General features: G+C 37.5%; 1 pseudogene across 1 annotated transcript; it reads right to left on the bottom strand.

The window, feature by feature from the left end:
• Window positions 1–669: 669 nt before the first annotated feature.
• On the bottom strand, window positions 670–1,420 carry LOC112617067 (annotated as a pseudogene). Its single transcript, XR_003117840.1, has one exon. The product of XR_003117840.1 is annotated as a 60S ribosomal protein L10-like (transcript).
• Window positions 1,421–21,529: the final 20,109 nt, after the last annotated feature.

The raw sequence follows: 21,529 nt of genomic DNA, 5'->3' as shown, positions 1-21,529 counted from the left end.
GTCCTAGCTCATATGTTATACAACATTATATATGTTGTATATAATATATGTTATCTGTTGTATATATGTTAATATATGTATATATGTTAATATATTATATATAATAAATATATAATATATGTTGTATATATGTTAATATAATGTATGTTGTATATAATATATATTATATGTTCTAAGGATCCATATAATATGAAAAAAAGCGATGTTTTGGTATGCTTTAAAGTTTCTTTTCAATAGTCATGCAAGAATGGGATGACAATTTTGTAATTATGGCCTTGAGTAAGCAGCTTATTGCATTACGGTATGACAAAAGTACCTGGTGGTCTCAAAATATCCACTACTGTCTTGACCTAATACTTGAAAATTTCACAATTAATAAACCTATGGGGTTATGACATTAAATGCTTAAGTATTATAATTGCATTATATGTGAAACCTACTCCATTAAATCATAACCACCATTATCACAATGGCACCAATTAAGTTATCACATCGGGTTACCCACCCATCTAAAAGACACAGGAACAAGTTGGCGAGCTTTATGCAAGAAAGAGAGAACAGAGACAGTGTAGAAGAGAAGTTAAAGAAGCTTTGAAAACCACAAAGAGCTAGTTGTTTGATCGCAAGAAGTATCAAATCAAAGATTGGGGATGGTGTTTTTTGTTTTTGTTTTTTTTTAGGTGTACAGGAAGTAGAATTTATTGGTGAGTATTAAGAGGGGGGCAGCATATTGGAAGCCCTCATGAGTGCAGGGCCCGCCATTTGTCCAGAGGACCACGATTGGGGATGTACTTGACCCCACAGCCATCTGGGATGAGCCGCTTTTCAGCCACCATGTCTTCAAATTCATCAGCATTGAACTTGGTGAAGCCCCACTTCTTTGAGATGTGGATCTTCTGGCGGCCAGGAAACTTGAACTTGGCCCTGCGCAGGGCCTCAATCACATGCTCCTTGTTCTGCAGCTTGGTGCGGATGGACATGATAACTTGGCCAATGGAACCCTGGACACAGTGCCCTGGGGCTTTCCAAAAGCACCTCGCATGCCTCTTTGCAGCCTGTCAGCCCCAGCACAGGACAACATCTTGTTGATGCGGATGACGTGGAAGGGGTGGAGCCACACCCGGATTATGGAAGCCATCCTTGCCGCAACTTTTTACCATGTGCTTATTGGCACAAATTCGGGCAGCCTCCAGGCCTTCACGGGACAGCTGCCATATTCATCTGAAACCATGTGGCCACAGAGCAGAAACTCATCCACTTTTGCCTTCTTCCGCCCTAGGTCAAAGATGCGAATCTTGGCATCAGGAACACCTCGGCAGAAGCGAGACTTTGGGTACGGCTTGTTCTTACAATACCGGTAACAACTGGCGGGGCGGCGGCCCATGGCGACACCAGGATCTTCAGTGGCGCGCCGAAGGGAAAGAGGGGGATGGTGTTCTTAAAGGGGATAACAAATGGCCAACTAGTAGCTCTACCTTTAGATAGCCCGTGTCCAGATTATTGCAGTTTTAGATATGATACACTGAAAAGTGTTGCTTTGTATTAAAGACTTACTTTATTTTTTGTATATAATCTAGTTTTTCTTCTATAAGTTAGGATATCAATAATCATGGTTTTAAGATTTGGGAATGTTCTGAGGAAAGCCATGGGTAGCTATACAGATTGAGATTTACTTTTATAAATCCAAATAAATCCACAAGGAAGAGAAAAACATAATTTATGTGTTAGTCAGTAGAATTGGGACTTCAGTATTGTTTGGAAAACCACTCAGGTTCATGATGCAATGAAGGAGGCATTACTAAGGTTTGGCAAAGAAAATATCCTTGGTTAAAATCTCTTCTTTAGAAACCCAAATAATCACACTATATTCCTCAGACAGTATGGATTATAATATATAAAGACTAAAAATGTAATACATAGGAACCTGATAATTAAAAATTCAGATGTGTTTATATTTTCTATTATTGGTCGATTTTTTTAAAAAAAAGATTCCTTTTGGCTGGTATTAAATTTGAAATAAATTTGAAAATCACAAAGTTTATAAAAAGTTTTTTTTTTTTTTTTTTTTTTTTTGAGATGTAGCCTTGCTCTATTGACTAGATTGGAGAGCAGTGGTGCAATCTCAGCTTACTGCAACCACCGCTTCCTGGGTTGAAGCGATTCTCCTGCCTCAGCCACCCGAGTAGCTGGGATTACAGGTGCATGCACCACCACACCTGGCTAATTTTTGTATTTTTAGTAGAGACGGTGTTTCACTATGTTGGCCAGGCTGGTCTCAAACTTCTGACCTTAGGTGATCTGCCTGCCTCGGCCTCCCAGAGTCCTGGGATTATAGTCGTGAGCCACAGCACCTAGCACATAAAAGTTTTTTTTTAACTTTCATTTGTATTCCACATTAGGAGTCTTGTAAGGCATTATGTCATATTTTAAAAATATTTAAAATAATTTGCTAACAATGCCTTCCTATTTTGTGCTTTAGACATACCATAAAATTTATGTAAAACTTGGGCATAAAACTGAACTGTAAAGATTTTAAGCTTTTCTTAATAAAGGAACTCAGAAAATATTAAATATAATTTGATTTATTTTAAGAAGATTTAGAATAACTATTTCATGAACTCTTTTGAGCACATACTCCATGCCAAGCCCTATACTAACTGCTAAGGGAGTAGAGGGATAAGTAAACTTGATATTTGCATGAATCATCTGGTATTTTCTGCAATGTAGTTTTTGTGAGAATGATGATCTTTAGGTTAGGCTAATGGTGAAATGAGTCAAGTTACAAAAGTCTCAAATTGGGTAGACTTGCTTTCAGAGGTATTGGGTAAATGCTTAGGTACTAGAAAGAAGATGGGGGATCATAGGAAGGTACAAGTTTCTTAGAACACTCAGTTTTCAGAATCAGAGTAGGGCTATCATTGGAACTAATTTTATTCTGATCTAGAGAAAAACTGAGGATATTTTTATATAGTACCTAGCTAGATCCAGGTTTAGTTACATAGCCTAGAAATAGTCCAGTGTGTGATGATAAGTGTAAGTACTGCAAAGTACTATGTCTGTACAAGGTAAGGAGGAAGAGAGACTGGGCATGGTGGCTCACACCTGTAATCCCAGCACTTTGGGAGGCTGAGGCCGGTGAATTTGTTGAGGCCAGGAGTTTGAGACCAGCCTGGCCAACATGGTGAAACACCTTTCCTACTAAAACTATAAAAAATTAGCCAGGCGTGGTGGCATGCACCAGTAATCCCAGCTATGTGGAAGGCTGAGGCATGAGAATCGCTTGAACCCAGGAGGGGGAGGTTGCAGTGAGCTGAGATCACGCCACTGCACTTCAGCCTGGGCGACAAGCAAGACTCTGTCTCAAAAGAAAAAATAAAAGGGAGAAAGACATATAGAAATCTAGATAGATAAATAAGAACTCACATAACTCAATAGCAAAATAATAATAATAATAAAAATAATAATCTGATTTAAAAATGGGTGAAAGACCAGAATAGGTATTTCTCAAAAGAAGACATACAAATGGACAACAGGTATATTCAAACAATGCTCAACATCACACACGTTCAGAGAAATGTAAATCAAAATACAATGAGATATCATCTCACCTCAGCTAGAATAGCTATTATTAAATATCAAAAAGACAAAAATAACATGCTGACAAGGATGTGGAGAAAGAAGAATGTTTATACGCTCTCGGTAGGAATGTAAAGTAGTGCAGCCATGATGGAAAACAATATGAGAGTTCCTAAAAAACCAAAAGAACTACCATATGAACTAAGAATTCTACTGCTGGATATATATCCAAAAGAAAACAAATTGGTATAAGTAACAAACACGTGTTTATTGCAGCACTATGCACAATAGCCAAGATATGGAATCAACCTAAGTGTCTATCAATGGATGAAAGGATGAAGAAAATGGTATATAAACACAATGCAATATTAAAAAAGAATGAAATTCTGTCATTTGCAGTGACGTAGATGGAACTGGCGGTCATTATGTCAAGTGAAATAAGTCAGGCACAGAAAGACAAATTTTTCTCACTCATATTTGGGAGCTAAAAAAGTGGATCTTATGGAAGGTGGAGAGTAGAATGGTGGTTACCAGGAGCTGGGAAGACAAGGGAGGAGAAGGGACAAAAAGCTGGTTGAAAGGAACGAAAATACAGTTAAATAGAGGGAATAAGTTCTAGCATTTGACAGTACAGTAGGAAAATTATTGCTAACAATAATTTATTGTATAAATCAAAATAGGTAAAAGATTTGTAATATCCCCAATGCAAAGAAAAGATAAATGTTTGAGTTGAAACCTTGATTTGATCATTGCACATTGTATACAGATAAAAAAAATCACATATGCACCAAAAATGAACTATTAAATATCAATAAAAAGAAGCAAATAATAAAAGAAAAACAAATAAATAAATTCAAGCTAAATCTAAAAATTTTTTTTAAAAAATGTAGTTGGACTGTGAAAGATGGGGAATAACAAATTTAAAAAATTTGTCATAGGCAGAGTAATGCTGCCAGTAGAGGTCCACAACCTAATCCCAGGAATCTGTGAATATGCTACCTTACATTTAGGTTGCAGATAAGATAACAAATCAGTTGACCTTGAGATAGGAAGATTATCCCAGATTATCCTGGTGGGTCCAACGTAATCACTAGAGTCCTTATGTGGATTAGATGGAAAAGGAAAACAGAGTGAGATAACCAGAGGAATGGCAGTGTTCTGGCTTTCAAGATGGAAAAAGTTCATCAGCCAAGTAATGTGGGTGGCCTCTAGAAGCTGGAAAAGGCAGGAAATAGATTCTTCCCAAGAGCCTGAACATGGAGAACAAAGCCCTGCTGTCACCTTGGTTTTAACCCGACTATTTAGTGATTCTATAAAGTAGTTAGTATCATTCAATAAATTCTTTTGCTGCTTAAGTTAGTTAAAAAGGATTGTGTTGCTTTCAGCTAAGAACCCTGACCAAGAGAGGGGTCAAATGAGAAAACAATATGGAATTAACTTTTAAAAAGTGAGTAAATAATTTTCAATGGAATTAAACGATCAATTTCAGACTTCTGACCTTCAGCACTGGAAGATAATACATTTGGGTCAAGTCATTCAGTTAGTGGTCATTTGTTATAACAGCAATAGGATACCCACACTATGGAAGTCAAATATTATGAGCTTCATTTTTCTCAAATCCAAAAGAGAGTTTTAATACTCACTTCCTAAACAATAGTATCAAAATCTGATTGCAAAACTTATATGATATAATGTATTTGAAGTATTTAGCATATGGCTAAACAACTATGAAATGTTTAATCAGTGTCATTATGGTATGCAGCTCTTCATGTTGGAAAGAGGTTCAGAATCACTTCCTTTAACATCTTTCTATTATATCTTATTCTCAGAGAGAGTTTTTAACCTATGCACCGATGCTATGTATTGGTGTACTGAAAAATCAGCCCACAGTTTACAAATCATTTTAGATAGCATTTAACAGAGTTCCGCATCAGAAGCAAATGTCTAAGGTGCAGAGATGTGAAATAGAACAGAAGCTGACAGCTTAGACTGAAAACTGGCTAAGGGCAGAAGTTAAGGGTAGAAGTAAATGGAAACATTTCAAGCAGGACAAAGAATACCTTGGGGAAGAAGATTGCAAAAAAAAAAAAAAAAAATCACTAAAACACACAGTGTTTGTTTGATGTCTGGTGCTGTTTATTTGATGCCCAAGATGATCCTATGAAGTAGGTATTTAACCATCTCCGTTTGGTACAAAACTTGAGACAATTAGTATAACCAAGTCACACAACTAGTAAGAGGCAAAGGTGAAATTCGAGTCTGGACAGCCTGACTTCAGAATTTATGCTCTTTATCTTTAAGCTCAAGTGATACTGCAATGTCTGAAACATATTTTCCAATTTTAGGCCCTAAAGGGCTCTCAATCTAAATACAATATTAGTAATTTAAAACCAGCAGAAAAATGTAGAAAAAATTGGATATTTGGCTCAAAATAACTTGCGGGCATTTGTTCTATATGTGATTGCCATCCTTAGTATATTTGGGAGAAATTCCAGTGTTATGAGTTGTGCGCTCTGATGTGAAACTCAGAACCCAAATTCTTAGGCTCTGTCATTGCTGCAGAGTAAGCACATGATGTGCATGAGGCTTTAATTTGGAGAAAATAAACATTTCATGGAGCTTCCGTTTGGTTGGTGTCTGGCACTGACTACCAGATCAATTTCGTGATGCAGGCGTGACATCAGTGCAGAAAGCAGTAATGATGGCTATAAAGTAAATCTGGGCCTGGTACTTGGTGGTAGTAACAGAAGTTGTACTGACTACAATTTCTTACAGTTGTCTGGCATGATTTGGGCCTTTACTATTCTTGGAAGTTTAGTCTCAAGTCTGTTTCTCCAGCTCTGTCAACAATCCTATAAAATAGTATCATTCAATAAATCCCTTTTCTGCTTAAGTTAGTTAAAGAGGATTGTGTTGCTTTCGGCTGAGAACCCTGACCAAGAGAGGGGTCAAATGAGAAAACAATACAGAATTAACTTTTAAAAAGTGGGTAAAATAATTTTCAATAGAATTAAAGGATCAATATACATAATTAAACAATAAAAAAGAAATAAATGTTAATACATTATCCAATCTCTCATTGTAAAATAGTTTTGTGTTAAAATAATTATATGAATTAGAGAAAAGAGTGATAGGTTATACTATATTTAAATATATTATTTTTGAAAATAAAAAGGTTACAAATAGCCAGTGGAATTCTCATAGCAATAAGATATATGGAGATTTGCTGTCTTTACCACATATATCAATAATAAATGTGTTAAGATCATAAATATAAATGGATGGAGACCATAAACACATAGAAATAATAAAACATGAAAAACATGTAACCTTATCAGTAAACAAATGAAAATTAGAAAAACTGCAAGTTTTTTTTTAAACCTATGATTAACAAACATTTGAAAAATGATTATAATGTTGGTGAAGGCAAAGTGAAATGCTGGTAAATTTTTATAATTTCTATAAAGTGATATAATGCTTTTAGAAAATTATGTGGTACCATGTATAAATACTTTAAACTATTTATGATTTTTGATGAGAATTGTATTGAATTTGTAGATTTTTTTGGCCCTCTGGTGATTGTTATGATATTGATTCTACCCATCCATGAGCATGGGTTGTGTTTCCATTTGTTTATGTCATCTTTGATTTCTTTCAGCAGTGTTTTGTAGCTTTCCTCGTAGAGTTTTTCAAGTCCACAACCTCTCTTGATAGGGATATTCCTAAGTATTTTATCTTTTTTTTTGCAGCTATTGTAAAAGGGGTTGAGTTCTTGATTTGATTCTTTTTTTTTTTTTTTTATTATACTTTAAGTTCTAGGGTACATGTGCATAACGTGCAGGTTTGTTACATATGTATACTTGTGCCATGTTGGTGTGCTGCACCCATCAACTCGTCAGCACCCATCAACTCGTCATTTCATCAGGTATAGCTCCCAATGCAATCCCTCCCCCCTCCCCCCTCCCCATGATAGGCCCCGGTGTGTGATGTTCCCCTTCCCGAGTCCAAGTGATCTCATTGTTCAATTCCCACCTATGAATGAGAACATGCGGTGTTTGGTTTTCTGTTCTTGCGATAGTTTGCTGAGAATGATGGTTTCCAGCTGCATCCATGTCCCTACAAATGACAAAAACTCATCCTTTTTTATGGCTGCATACTATTCCATGGTGTATAGGTGCCACATTTTCTTAATCCAGTCTGTCACTGATGGACATTTGGGTTGATTCCAAGTCTTTGCTATTGTAAACAGTGCCGCAATAAACATACGTGTGCATGTGTCTTTATAGCAGCATGATTTATAATCCTTTGGGTATATACCCAGTAATGGGATGGCTAGGTCATATGGTACTTCTAGTTCTAGATCCTTGAGGAATCACCATACTGTTTTCCATAATGGTTGAACTAGTTTACAATCCCACCAACAGTGTAAAAGTGTTCCTATTTCTCCACATCCTCTCCAGCACCTGTTGTTTCCTGACTTTTTAATGATTGCCATTCTAACTGGTGTGAGATGGTATCTCATTGTGGTTTTGATTTGCATTTCTCTGATGGCCAGTGATGATGAGCATTTTTTCATGTGTCTGTTGGCTGTATGAATATCTTCTTTTGAGAAATGTCTATTCATATCCTTTGCCCACTTTTTGATGGGGTTGTTTGTTTTTTTCTTGTAAATTTGTTTGAGTTCTTTGTAGATTTTGGATATTAGCCCTTTGTCAGATGAGTAGATTGCAAAAATTTTCTCCCATTCTGTAGGTTGCCTGTTCACTCTGATGGTAGTTTCTTTTACTGTGCAGAAGCTGTGTAGTTTGATTAGATCCCATTTGTCAATTTTGGCTTTTGTTGCCGTTGCTTTTGGTGTTTCAGATGTGAAGTCCTTGCCCATGCCTATGTCCTGAATGGTATTACCTAGGTTTTCTTCTAGGGTTTTTATGGTTTTAGGTCTAACATTTAAGTCTCTAATCTATCTTGAATTAATTTTCGTATAAGGAGTAAGGAAAGGATCTAGTTTCAGCTTTCTACTTATGGCTAGCCAATTTTCCCAGCACCATTTATTAAATAGGGAATCTTTTCCCAATTTCTTGTTTTTCTCAGGTTTGTCAAAGATCAGAGGGCTGTACATGTGTGGTATTATTTCTGAGGACTCTGTTCTGTTCCATTGGTCTATATGTCTGTTTTGGTACCAGTACCATGCTGTTTTGGTTATGTAGCCTTGTAGTATAGTTTGAAGTCAGGTAGCGTGATGCCTCCAGCTTTGTTCTTTTGACTTAGGATTGTCTTGGCAATGTGGGTTCTTTTTTGGTTCCATATGAGCTTTAAAGCAGTTTTTTCCAATTCTGTGAAGAAACTCATTGGTAGCTTGATTGGGATGGCATTGAATCTATAAATTACCTTGGGCTGTATGGCCATTTTCACGATATTGATTCTTCCTATCCATGAGCATGGTATGTTCTTCCATTTGTTTGTGTCCTCTTTTATTTCACTGAGCAGTGGTTTGTAGTTCTCCTTGAAGAGGTCCTTTACATCCCTTGTAAGTTGGATTCCTAGGTATTTTATTCTCTTTGAAGCAATTGTGAATGGAATTTCATTCATGATTTGGCTCTCTGTCTGTTACTGGTGTATAAGAATGCTTGTGATTTTTGCACATTGATTTTGTATCCTGAGACTTTGCTGAAGTTTCTTATCAGCTTAAGGATATTTTGGGCTGAGACAATGGGGTTTTCTAAATATACAATCATGTCATCTGCAAACAGGGACAGTTTGCCTTTTTCTTTTCCTAATTGAATATCCTTTATTTCTTTCTCTTGCCTGATTGCCCTAGCCAGAACTTCCAACACTATGTTGAATAGGAGTGGTGAGAGAGGGCATCCCTGTCTTATGCCAGTTTTCAAAGGAAATGCTTCCAGGTTTTGCCCATTCAGTATGATATTGGCTGCGGGTTTGTCATAAATAGCTCTTATTATTTTGAGATACGTTCCATCAATACCAAATTTATTGAGCATTTTTAGCATGAAGGGCTGTTGAATTTTGTCAAAGGCCTTTTCTGCATCTATTGAGATAATCATGTGGTTTTTGTCTTTGGTTCTGTTTATATGCTGGATTACGTTTATTGATTTGCGTATGTTGAACCAGCCTTGCATCCCAGGGATGAAGCCCACTTGATCATGGTGGATAAGCTTTTGATGTGCTGCTGGATCTGGTTTGCCAGTTTTTTTATTGAGGATTTTTGCATCGATGTTCATCAGGGATATTGGTCTAAAACTCTCTTTTTTTGTTGTGTCTCTGCCAGGCTTTGGTATCAGGATGATGTTGGCCTTGTAAAATGAGTTAGGGAGGATTCTCTCTTTTTCTATTGATTGGAATAGTTTCAGAAGGAATGGTACCAGCTCTTCCTTGTACCTCTGGTAGAATTCAGCTGTGAATCCGTCTGGTCCTGGACTTTTTTTGGTTGGTAGGCTATTAATTATTGCCTCAATTTCAGAGCCTGCTATTGGTCTATTCAGGGATTCAGCTTCTTCCTGGTTTAGTCTTGGAAGAGTGTAAGCGTCCAGGAAATTATCCATTTCTTCTAGATTTTCTAGTTTATTTGTGTAGAGGTGTTTATAGTATTCTCTGATGGTAGTTTGTATTTCTGTGGGGTTGGTGGTGATATCCCCTTTATCCATTTTTTGTTGTGTCTATTTGATTCTTCTCTCTTTTCTTCTTTATTAGTCTTGCTAGCGGTCTATCAATTTTGTTGATCTTTTCAAAAAACCAACTCCTGGATTCATTGATTTTTTTTGGAGAGTTTTTTGTGTCTCTATCTCCTTCAGTTCTGCTCTGATCTTAGTTATTTCTTGCCTTCTGCTAGCTTTTGAATGTATTTGCTCTTGCTTCTCTAGTTCTTTTAATTGTGATGTTAGAGTGTCAATTTTAGATCTTTCCAGTTTTCTCTGTGGGCATTTAGTGCTATAAATTTCCCTCTACACACTGCTTTAAATGTGTCCCAGAGATTCTGGTATGTTGTATGTTTGTTCTCATTGGTTTCAAAGAATATCTTTATTTCTGCCTTCATTTAGTTATGTACCCAGTAGTCATTCAGGAGCAGGTTATTCAGTTTCCATGTAGTTGAGTGGTTTTGATTGAGTGTCCTAGTCCTGAGCTCTAGTTTGATTGCACTGTCGTCTGAGAGACAGTTTGTTATAATTTCTGTTCTTGTACATTTGGTGAGGAGTGCTTTACTTCCAATTATGTGGTCAATTTTGGAATAAGTGTGATGTGGTGCTGAGTAGAATGTATGTTCTGTTGATTTGGGGTGGAGAGTTCTGTAGATGTCTGTTAGGTCTGCTTGCTGCACAGATGAGTTCAATTCCTGGATATCCTTGTTAACTTTCTGTCTCATTGATCTGTCTAATGTTGACAGTGGGGTGTTGAAGTCTCCCATTATTATTGTATGGGAGTCTAAGTCTCTTTGTAAGTCTCTAAGGACTTGCTTTATGAATCTGGGTGCTTCTGTATTGGGTGCTTATATATTTAGGATAGTTAACTCTTCCTGTTGAATTCATCCCTTTACCATTATGTAATGGCCTTCTTTGTCTCTTTTGATCTTTGTTGGTTTAAAGTCTGTTTTATCAGAGACTAGTATTGCAACCCCTGCTTTTTTTTGTTCTCCATTTTCTTGGTAGATCTTCCTCCATCCCTTTATTTTGAGCCTATGGGTGTCTCTGCATGTGAGATGGGTCTCCTGAATACAGCAGACTGATGGGTCTTGACTCATTATCCAGTTTGCCAGTCTGTGTCTTTTAATTGGACCATTTAGTCCATTTACATTTAAGGTTAATATTGTTATGTGTGAACTTGATCCTGCCATTATGATATTAACTGGTTATTTTGCTCATTAGTTGATGCAGTTTCTTCCTAGCCTCGATGGTCTTTACATTTTGGCATGTTTTTGCAATGGCTGGTACCGGTTGTTCCTTTCCATGTTTAGTGCTTCCTTCAGGGTCTCTTGTAAGGCAGGCCTGGTGGTGACAAAATCTCTAAGCATTTGCTTATCTGTAAAGGAGTTTATTTCTCCTTCACTTATGAAACTTAGTTTGGCTGGATGTGAAATTCTGCGTTGAAAATTCTTTTCTTTAAGAATGTTGAATATTGGTCCCCACTCTCTTCTGGCTTGGAGAGTTTCTGCCAAGACATCTGCTGTTAGTCTGATAGGCTTCCCTTTGTGGGTAACCTGACCTTTCTCTCTGGCTGCCCTTAAGATTTTTTCCTTCGTTTCAACTTTGGTGAATCTGGCAATTATGTGTCTTGGAGTTGCTCTTCTCGAGGAGTATCTTTGTGGCATTCTCTGTATTTCCTAAATTTGGATGTTGGTCTGCCCTACTAGGTTGGGGAAGTTCTCCTGGATGATATCCTGAAGAGTGTTTTCCAACTTGGTTCCATTTTCCCCCTCACTTTCAGGCACCCTAATCAGACGTAGATTTGGTCTTTTTACATAATCCCATACTTCTTGCAGGCGTTGTTCATTTCTTTTTCTTCTTTTTTCTTTAGATTTCTCTTCTCGCTTCATTTCATTCATTTGATCCTCAATCGCTGATACTCTTTCTTCCAGTTGATCGAGTCGGTTACTGAAGCTTGTGCATTTGTCACGTATTTCTTGTGTCATGGTTTTTATCTCTGTCCATTCGTTTATGGCCTTCTCTGCATTAATTATTCTGGTTATCAATTCTTCCACTCTTTTTTCAAGATTTTTAGTTTCTTTGCACTTGGTACGTAATTCCTCCTTTAGCTCTGAGAAGTGTGATGGACTGAAGCCTTCTTCTCTCATCTTGTCAAAGTCATTCTCCTTCCAGCTTTGATCCGTTGCTGGCGATGAGCTGCGCTCCTTTGCCGGGGGAGATGTGCTCTTATTTTTGGAATTTCCAGCTTTTCTGCCCTGCTTTTTCCCCATCTTTGTGGTTTTTTCTGCCTCTGGTCTTTGATGATGGTGATGTACTGATGGGGTTTTGGTGTGGGTGTCCTTCCTGTTTGTTAGATTTCCTTCTAACAGTCAGGACCCTCAGCTGTAGGTCTGTTGGAGATTGCTTGAGGTCCACTCCAGACCCTGTTTGCCTGGGTGTCAGCAGCAGAGGCTGCAGAAGATAGAATACTGCTGAACAGTAAGTGTACCTGTCCGATTCTTGCTTTGGAAGCTTCCTCTCAGGGGTGTACTCCACCGTGTGAGGTGTGGGGTGTCGGTCTGCCCCTAGTGGAGGATGTCTCCCAGTTAGGCTACTCAGGGGTCAGGGACCCACTTGAGCAGGCAGTCTGTCCGTTCTCAGATCTCAACCTCCGTGTTGGGAGATCCACTGCTCTCTTCAAAACTGTCAGACAGTCTTTTGCGTCTGCAGAGGTTTCAGCTGCTTTGTTGTTGTTGTTGTTGTTGTTTAGCTGTGCCCTGTCCCCAGAGGTGGAGTCTACAGAAACAGGCAGGACTCCTTGAGCTGCTGTGAGCTCCACCCAGTTCAAGCTTCCCAGGGCTTTGTTTACCTACTTAAGCCTCAGCAATGGTGGGCGCCCCTCCCCCAGCGTCCCTGCTGCCTTGCCGTTAGATCGCAGACTGCTGTGCTAGCAATGAGGGAGGCTCCGTGGGCATGGGACCCTCCCGGCCAGGTGTGGGATATAACCTCCTGGTGTGCCTGTTTGCTAAGATCCTTGGTAAAGCGCAGTATTGGGGTGGGAGTTGCCCAATTTTCCAGGTGTTGTGTGTCTCAGTTCCCCTGGCTAGGAAAAGGGATTCCCTTCCCCCTTGCGCTTCCCAGGTGAGGCGATGCTTCGCCCTGCTTCAGCTCTCGCTGGTCGGGCTGCAGCAGCTGACCAGCATGGATTGTCCAGCACTCCCTAGTGAGATGAACCCAGTACCTCAGTTGAAAAATGCAGAAATCACCTGTCTTCTGTGTCGCTCGCGCTGGGAGTTGGAGACTGGAGCTCTTCCTATTCAGCCATCTTGCTCCGCCCTGTTGATTTGAGTCTTAGCTTGGTCACTGCTGGTGTATAGCAGGATTACTGATTTGTGTACATTGATTTTGTATCCTGAAACTTTACTAAATGAATTTATTAGATCTAAGAGCTCCTTAGATAAGTCTTTAGGGTTTTCTAGGTATACAATCATACCACTGACAGTAGTTTGACTTCCTCTTTACTGATTAGGATCCCCTTTATTTCTTTCTCCTGTCTGATTGCTCTGGCTAGGACTTCCAGTAGTGTGTTGAATAGAAGTGGTGAAAGTGGGCATCCTTGTCTTATTCCAGTTCTTGAGGGAAAGCTTTCAACTTTTCCCCATTCAGTATTATGTTGGCTGTGGGATTGTAGTAGATGACTTTTATTACCTTAAAGTATATCCCTTGTATGCTAATTTTGCTGAGGGTTTTAGTTATAAAGGGATGCTGGATTTTGTCAAATGCTTTTACTGCATCTATTGAGATGATTATATGATTTTTATTTATTTATTTATTTTTTCTTTGAGATGGAGTCTCACTCTGTCACCTAGGCTGGAGTGCAGTGGCGCAATCATAGCTTACTGCAAGCTCGCCTCCTGGGTTCACACCATTCTCCTGCCTCAGCTTCTCGAGTAGCTGGGACTACAGGTGCACACCACCATGCCTGGCTAACTTTTTTGTAGTTTTAGTAGAGATGGGGTTTCACCATGTTTGCCAAGATGGTCTCGATATCCTGACATCGTGATCTGCCTGCCTCGGGCTCCCGAAGTGCTGGGATTACAGGCGTAAGCAATCGCGCCTGGCCATGATTTTTATTTTTAATTTTGTTTACATGGTGTGTCAGATTTATTCACTTGCATATGTTAAATTATGTGGTATACCACATTTATTGACTTGCATATGTTAAACCAACCCTGCATCCTTGGTATAAAACCCATGATCATGGTGGATTATCTTTTTGATATGCTGTTGGATTTGGATAGCTAGTATTTTGTTGAGGATTTTTGCATCTATATTCGTCGGGGATATTGGTCTGTAGTTTTCTTTTTTGGCTATGTCATTTCCTGGTTTTGGTATTAGGGTGATACTGGTTTCATAGAATTATTTAGGGAGGATTCCCTCTTTATCCTTTTGAATAGTTTCAACAGGATTGGTACCAATTGTTCTTTGACTTTCTGATATAATTCCTCTGTGAATCCATCTGGGTCTGTACTTTTTTTGTTGGCAATTGTTTTTTATTATGGTTTCAATCTCACTACTTGTTATTGGTCTGCTCAGTGTTTCTAATTCTTCCTGGTTTAATCTAGGAGGATTGTAAGTTTCCAAGAATTTATCCATCTCCTCTAGGTTTTCTAGTCTGTACACATAAAGGTGTTCATAGTAGCCTTGAATGATCTTTTGTATTTTCGTGGTATCAGTTGTAATATCTCCTGTTTCATTTCTAATGGAGCTTATTTTGATCTTTTCTTTTCTTGGTTAATTTTGTTAATTGTAAATTTTGTTTGTCCTTTCAAAGAACCAGCTTTTGGTTTCATTTATTCTTTTGTTTCAGTTTTATTTAATTCTATTCTGATCTTTGTTATTTTTTTTCTTCTGCTGATTTTGGGTTTGGTTTGTTCTTGTTTCTCTAGTGCATTGAAGTATGAACTTAGATTGTCTATTTGTGCTCTTTCAAACTTTTGAATATAGACATTTAATGCTAAGACCTTTCCTCTTAGCACTTTTTTTGGTGTATCTCAGAGGTTTTGATAGGTTTTGTCACTATTATTGTTCAATTAAAATAATTTTTTAATTTCAATCTTGATTTCATTGTTGACCCAAAGATCATTCAGGACCAGATTATTTAATTTCCATGTGTCTGTATAGTTTTGAGGGTTCCTTTTGGAGTTAATTTCCAATTTTATTTCACTGTGGTCTGAGAGAGTACTTGATATCACTTCAGTTTTCTTAAATTTATTGAGATTTGTTTTGTGGCCTGTCATATGGTCTATCTCGGAGAATGTTCCATATGCTGATGAAAAGAATGTATATTCTGCAGTTTTTGGGTAAAATGTTCAATAAATATCTGTTAAGTTCATTTGTTCTAGGGTATAGTTTGAGTCCATTGTTTTCTGTCTTGATGACCTGTCTAGTGCTGTCAGTGGAGTATTGAGGTCCCCCACTATTATTGTGTTGCTGTCTATCTTATATCTTAGGTCTAGTAGTAACTGTTTTATAAATTTGTGTGCTCCAGTGTTAGGTGCATATATATGTAGGATTGTGATATTTTCCTGTCGAACTAGACCTTTTATCATTATATAATGTCCCTCTTTGTTTTTTTTAACTGCTGTTGCTTGAAAGTCTGTTTTGTCTAATACAAAAGTAGGTAGTCCTGCTTGCTTTCTATGTCCATTTGCATGGAATATGTTTTCTAACTTTTTATCTTAAGTGTATGTGAGTCCCTATTTGTTAGGTGAGCCTGTTGAAGATGGCAGATATTTGGTTGGTGAATTATTATTTATTCTGCCATTCTGTATTTTCAAGTGGAGTATTAGGCCATTTACACTAAATGTTAGTATTGAAATGTGAGGTACTGTTCTATTCATTGTGCTAGTTGTTGTCTGAATATTTTTTTTTTTTTGAATTGTGTTATTGTTTTATAGGCCCTGTAAGATTCATCTTTTAAGGAGGTTCTATTTTGGTATATTTTGAGGTTGTCTTTCAAGATTTAGAACTCCTTTTAGCATTTCTTGTAGTGATGGCTTGGTAGTTGCAATTCTCTCAGCATTTGTTTGTCTGAAAAAGACTTTATCTCTCTTTCATTTATGAAGCTTAGTTTTGCTGGATACAAATTTTTTGCTGATAATTATTTTGTTTAAGGAGGCTAACGAAGGACCCCATTCCCTTCTGGCTTGTAGGGTTTCTGCTGAGAAATCTGCTGTTAATCTGATAGGTTTTCCTTTATAGGTTATCTGATGCTTTTGCCTCACAGCTCTTAAGATGGTTTCCTTTGTCTTGACTTTAGATAACCTGGTGACTATGTACCTAGAGGATGACCTTTTTGCAATTAATTTCCTGTGTGGTTTTTGAACTTCTTGTATTTGGATGTTTAGATCTCTAGCAAGACCAGGGAAGTTTTCCTCAATTATTCCCTCAAATAAGTTTTCCAGATTTTTAGATTTCTCTTCTTCCTCAGGAATAACAATTATTCTTATGCGTGGTCATTTAACATAATCCCAAATTTCTTGAAGGTTTTATTCATTTTTAAAAATTATGTTTCTTTGTCAGATTGGGTTAATTAGAAAGCCTTGTCTTTAAGATATGAAGTTCTTTCTTCTATTTGTTGTAGTCTATCGTTGAAACTTTCCAGTGTATTTTGTATTTTTCTGAGTGTGTCTTTCATTTCCAGAAATTGTGATTGTTTTTTCTTTATGATATCTATTTCTCTGGAGACTTTTTCATCCATAGCCTATATTTTTAAAAATTGCATTAAGTTGTTTTTCACCTTTCTCTGGTACCTCCTTGAGTAGCTTAATAATCAACCTTCTGAATTCTTTATCTGGCAATTCAGAGGTTTCTTCTTGGTTCAGATTCATTGCTCTAGTGTGATCTTTTGTGAGTGTTATAGAACCTTGTTTTGTCACATTATCAGTTCCTTTTCTGGTTCCTTCTCCTTTGGGTAGACTGTTTCAGTGGAAAGATCTGGAACTCAAAGGCTGCTGTCCAGATTTTCTTTTGTCCCATGTGGCAATCCCTTGATATGTTGCTCTTCCTCTTCCCCTGGGGATGGGGCTTCCTGAGAGCTGAACAGCAGTGATTGTGTTCACCCTTCTGGGTCTAGCCATTCAGTGGGACTACTGGGCTCTGAGCCGGTGCTGGGAATGTCCTCAAAGAGTCCTGTGATGTGACCCATTTTCAGGTTTCCCAGCTATGGATTCCAGCACCTGCTCTAATAGATATGGCAGAGAAGTGACGTGGACTCTGTGGAAGTCCTTGGTTGCAGTTTTGTTTAGGGCACTGGTTTTCTCAAATGCTGATTATGCTAGCAGTGAAGCTGTCATGTGGACAGACTCAGGTTCTCTGGCTAGCCAGGATGTTTCAGGTCATGGATTTAGCTGTTATTTTCTCTTTCTTTGGAGCACAGTTATTCTGTTGTGAGTTGCCGTAATGGTTTGAGTTAGTTGGGCCTCAGCCAAGTGGTGGCACTTTCAAGAGAACACCAGCTGCGGTAGTAGAAGGGGGATGTAAGTTTGCCCTATGTTGGCTAGGATAAGTATTTAGGTTTCTCAGGCAATGGGTGGGGCCATAGAGCTCCCAAGAGTTTGTCTTTTGTCTTTGGCTACTGGAGTAGATAGAGAAAAAACATCAAATGGGGGTGGGTTTAGGCAGATTTGAAGTCAGAGTCTTCTTGGGCAGAGCTTGCTGCAGTCACTGTGAAGGATGAGGTGGTGGGTCTTAGGCCAATGGAGTTATGTTATAAGGAGGATTATGGCTGCCTTTGTTGCATCATACGGTCACTAGGAAAGTGAGGGAAAGCCAGTAGTGACGGACCTCATCCAGCTCTCAGGCAGCCAGCTAGGCCAGTCTCACTCCCGCTGTGCCCTGCCAACAGCACCAAGTTTATATCCAGGCAGGTGGAGTGTAGGACTGAGATCTTGCCCCAGGCTACAAGCCTGTCTGCTGAGGAAGCAAACAGGGGTCTCAGACCCTGCCGCTTCCTTCCTGCTTGTGCCTTTGGCTATTGCTTCTGTACTCATACCTGCACTTCTCCTTTGCACCCCACCCCTGGATTCTGCTCAGGAAAATTCATGCTCAGTCAAAATTATTACAAAGTTTAGCTAGAAGCTTCCTTCACCCTGTGACCCCTCCCCAATTCTTCTGACTACCTTCTCCAAGGACCCCTGTGAGATATTGCCTGGGATGGCTTCCCTGGGCTCAAGCTGGGGACTTAGGAGTACCTACAGGTACTGCTGGTTCTTCTACTTTTGTATTTTGCTTGGCTCCCTAAATCCATTTCAGCTCTAGGTAAGGTGAAATCTTTCTACTGTGATCTGGATTTTCAGGTTCCCCAGTGGGGATGTGTTCAGAAGCAGACTTTTTCCCCTCTCACACTTTGGGAACTCACAGTTTTTTGGCTGTCTCAGAGTTTCCAGTGGCAAGCCACTTTTTCCAAAAGGTCCGTGAATTAGTTTGGTTTTCCTCATATGTTCCTGTGGTGGTTCTTGGAGGAAAAATTCATGATGTGAGCCTTCACACACTGTTCTGTTCATCCAAGTGGGAGCTGCATGTTAGTCCTGTCTCCTATCTGCCATTTTACTGGTTACCACCTCTTTTCACTTTCTTGATTGTCCTTTACAGGATGAAAGTTTTAAAATGTTGGTGGAGTCCAATTCATCTCTTTTTTGTGTGCTTTGGTGTCACATCTAAGAAACCATGAAACCTCTGACACATTTACGATTAATTTTTGTGTACCATATAATGTATAGGTCCAATTTTATCCTTTTGGTGTCCTTCCACTATTTGTTGGCCAAGCTATTCTTTCGCTATTGAATTGTCTTGACATTTTTGTCAAAAATCAAATGGCCATAAATATAGAGTCTATATCTGAAATCTCAGTTCGATCCCATTGATTTGTTTGTCTATATTTATGCCAGTGCCATATAATTACTGTAGTTTTGTATTATGTTTTGAAATTGGTGTGAGTTCTTCAACTTAGTTCTTCTTTTTCAATATTGTTTTGGTGAGTCTGGGAACCATGAGTTTCCATATGAATCTTAGGATAATTTTGTGAGAAGTCTAGCTGGGATTTTGATAAGGGTTCTGTTAAATCTGTAGGAAAATTTGGAGAATAGTGCCATTGTTCATTCCTAATATATATAAATGTAATATCCCACTTTTATGAACTAATTTACTAATAATACTTTTATGAAGTAATTTACTAATAATATAATTAAAAAAATAATTTGGATTTTCTACATGGACAGCATGTCATTTGCAAATAGGAGCAGTTTTATTTCTTATTTTCAATATATATGGCTTTTATTATGTTTTTATCTTCAGTTTTTTGCCTATTCACATTGCTAGAATTTCCAGTATTACGCCAAATAGTAGTGGTGAGATTGAACCTTCTTTTCTTCTCAATATTGTAGGGAAAGCATTTAGTCTTTCACCATAAATATGATGTTAAGTATAGATTTTTTAATGTAGTGTTCTTTACCAAGTTTAGAATGTTTTTCTCTATCCTGATTCTCTGAGAATTTTTATCATAATGGGTATTAGATTTTGCCAAATATTTTTTCTATATCAATTAATATGATCATGTTATTTTTCTTTTTTAACTTGTTAATATTGTGTTTTATGTAGGTTGATTTTTGAGTAGTGAACCAGCCTTGCATTCCTGGGATAAGAGTCACTTAGTTATGGGATATTATTATTTTTATATATTGTTGAAATCTATTTGCTAGAGTTTTGTTAAGAAGTTTTGCATCTGTATTCATGCAGGATAGTGATCTGTAGTTTTCTTCTGATATATTTTATTTTATTTGCCTGATTTTATTATCATGCTAATAGTGGTTTTATAGAATGAGTTGGGAAGTGTCTCCTCCTCTGCTTTCTGAAGAGATTATATAGAATTGGTGTTAATTCTTCTTTAAACATTTGGGAGAATTTTCCACTGAAATCCTCATCTTTTTTTGAGGAGGTTTTAAAAAATTATTAATGGAATTTTCTTAATTATAGAGCAACTGATATATTTCACACTTGGTGAGTTTTGGTAGTTTACATTTTGGGGGAATTGTTTTTTATCTTTATTACTTCCTTCAGATTGTTTTTGATTTATTTTGATTTTCTTTATTAGGTTTTTGATATTGGAACTTAAATAATTTATTTACGATATAAGTGGCCCTGCTTTAACACTGCTTTACTACATCCAGTTTTGATATACTGTATTTTAATTTTTATTCGTTTCAGTGTATTTTTAAATTTGGTTGAGAATTGCACTTCGACCTACAAATTATTTAGAAGACTATGTTTAGTTTCCAATATGTGTAGATTTCCTGGTTATCTTTCTGTTTTTGATTTCTAGTGTGATTCTATCATGGGCAGAGTATACACTGTATGCGACTTAAATTACATGAAATTTGTTTTGTGACCTATGATATAGAGTATCTTGGTGTACATTCTGAGTGTTTGTATTCTGCTATTTTTAGCGTAATATTCTATAAGTGTTAATTTGATTCTTTGGTTGAGTTCTTTTATATCCTTCCTGATTTTCTGCATAGTTGGTCCATCAATTGTTGGTAGATGGGTGTTGAAGTCTATGATTATAATTGTGGATCTGAATATTTCTCTTTTCAGTTCTATCAGTTTTTACTTCAGATATTTTGTACCTGTCATTTAGATTGTGATGACTTCTTGGCCAATTGACTCTTTTATTATTCCCCAATGTCCAGCTCATATCATCTGCAAACAAAGATAATTTGACTTTCTCCTTTCCAATTTGGATGTCCTTTATTTCTTTCACTTGTCTGATTGCTATAGATAGGGCTTCCAGTACTACGTTGAATAATAGAGATGAAAGTGAGTATCCTTGTCATGTTCCAGATCTTAGAGAAAAGCTTTCAGTTTCTCCCCATGCCATATGATACTAGCTGTGGGTCTAAGTGACTTTTATTATGTTGAGGTACACCCGTTCTATACCAGGTTTTTCGAGAGTTTCTATTATGAAGTGGTGTTAAAGTTTATCAAATGCATTTTCAGCATAAATTGAAATGATAATAAGGTTTTTGTCCTTCATTCTTCCAATGTGATAATTGACATTGATTGTTTTGCACATGTCGAAGCATCCTTGCATCCCTGGAATAAATCTTGCTTGGCTATGATGAATGATTTTTAAAATGTATTATTGAATTTTGTTTGCTAGTATTTTGTTGAGGATTTTTGCATCAATATTCATTAGAGATGTTAACCTTTAGTTTTCTTTTTTTGATGTGCCTTTGGTTTTGGTATCAGCGTAATGCTGA

This window comes from Theropithecus gelada, unplaced genomic scaffold, assembly GCF_003255815.1.
Source record: "Theropithecus gelada isolate Dixy unplaced genomic scaffold, Tgel_1.0 HiC_scaffold_15875, whole genome shotgun sequence".
In the NCBI taxonomy this organism is placed as follows: Eukaryota; Metazoa; Chordata; class Mammalia; order Primates; family Cercopithecidae; genus Theropithecus; species Theropithecus gelada.
This window is presented reverse-complemented; position numbering and strand designations above follow the sequence as displayed.